Source organism: Pygoscelis adeliae, unplaced genomic scaffold, assembly GCF_000699105.1.
Source record: "Pygoscelis adeliae isolate BGI_AS28 unplaced genomic scaffold, ASM69910v1 Scaffold1089, whole genome shotgun sequence".
NCBI lineage: Eukaryota > Metazoa > Chordata > Aves > Sphenisciformes > Spheniscidae > Pygoscelis > Pygoscelis adeliae.
Genome location: NW_008825464.1, coordinates 17,807 through 18,819, shown reverse-complemented (window position 1 = coordinate 18,819; position 1,013 = coordinate 17,807).

The window sequence follows — 1,013 nt, the reverse complement described above, 5'->3', positions numbered from 1 at the left end:
AGGCACGGGCAGCCCCCCGAGGCTTCTCCCCGTCCGACGGGATGGAAGTCGGATATCTGCATCCAAATCCATCCCAACTCCTCTCCTCTGGAGCCGGTAGCTTCACCTTCGGGTGCTTCTCTGCCCTCCTGCCTTCCAAATTTTGCTCCGCTCTCTTTTCGCGCCGCTTCCGTCTGCTGCTGACTTGGGCACTTTGCCCTCCGGTGCTTCATAAATCTACTTTGTTAAAAGAATTACCGTCCAAAACCTGCTCAAACCCCGTCCGTCCCCAAGACTCGGGCTTTCCTGGTGCCTCAGTTGATCTTTCTTGTTTGTCCTGGGAGTAAAACTCCAGGCCCGCTCCACGAAACGCCTTTACGCCGAACCTCCGCTGGTTTTTCCCTCGCTGGCTGGGACCCGGCGCGCCGCCGGCGGTTTCCTTCGCTTCTAAATCGGGAGCCCGGGCGGACCGAGGTCCCTTCCGCGCTGCGTGGGCATTAAAGAGGTCGCCGCATCCTCTGCCTGGAGGGTGCCTTGCCCGGCTCTCCCGGCGTGTCTTGCTCCAGTTTCTATTTCGAGAGCGCCCAGAAACCCAGCTCGGGGTTGAGGCCTCGGTGGAGGCTGTCGTTTTGCCTCTCCCGCTGGGCTCCGCTCCCGTTCCCCTCCGGAGGCGGCTGGATTTCGGTGGGGATAAGCGTCGCAGAGCTTTTGGTGGGTCTAGAAATGCAGGTTGTTACAGTCGGGGTATTAAAACGTCTATTTGGAGCTCGCGCCTGCCAGGGTAATGAGTATTTTTGCTCTTTGGAGGTCTCCGGCCGTCTTCCTGGCCCTGGGGCGGGGATGGGGACGGACAGGTTCCCGGTGACCTGCTGGGGACGCCGTCGGTCGTCCCCAAACCTGTTCCTTCGCATCATCCCTTTGAAGGAGGAGGTAGCCGGAGCTTCTCTGCGCCCTTCCCCGTCCAGTCGGCTCGACTGGGAGAGGCTTTCGTGACCTTTACTCGGCGCTTTGAGGAGCGTGGCCTGAACCGGCCG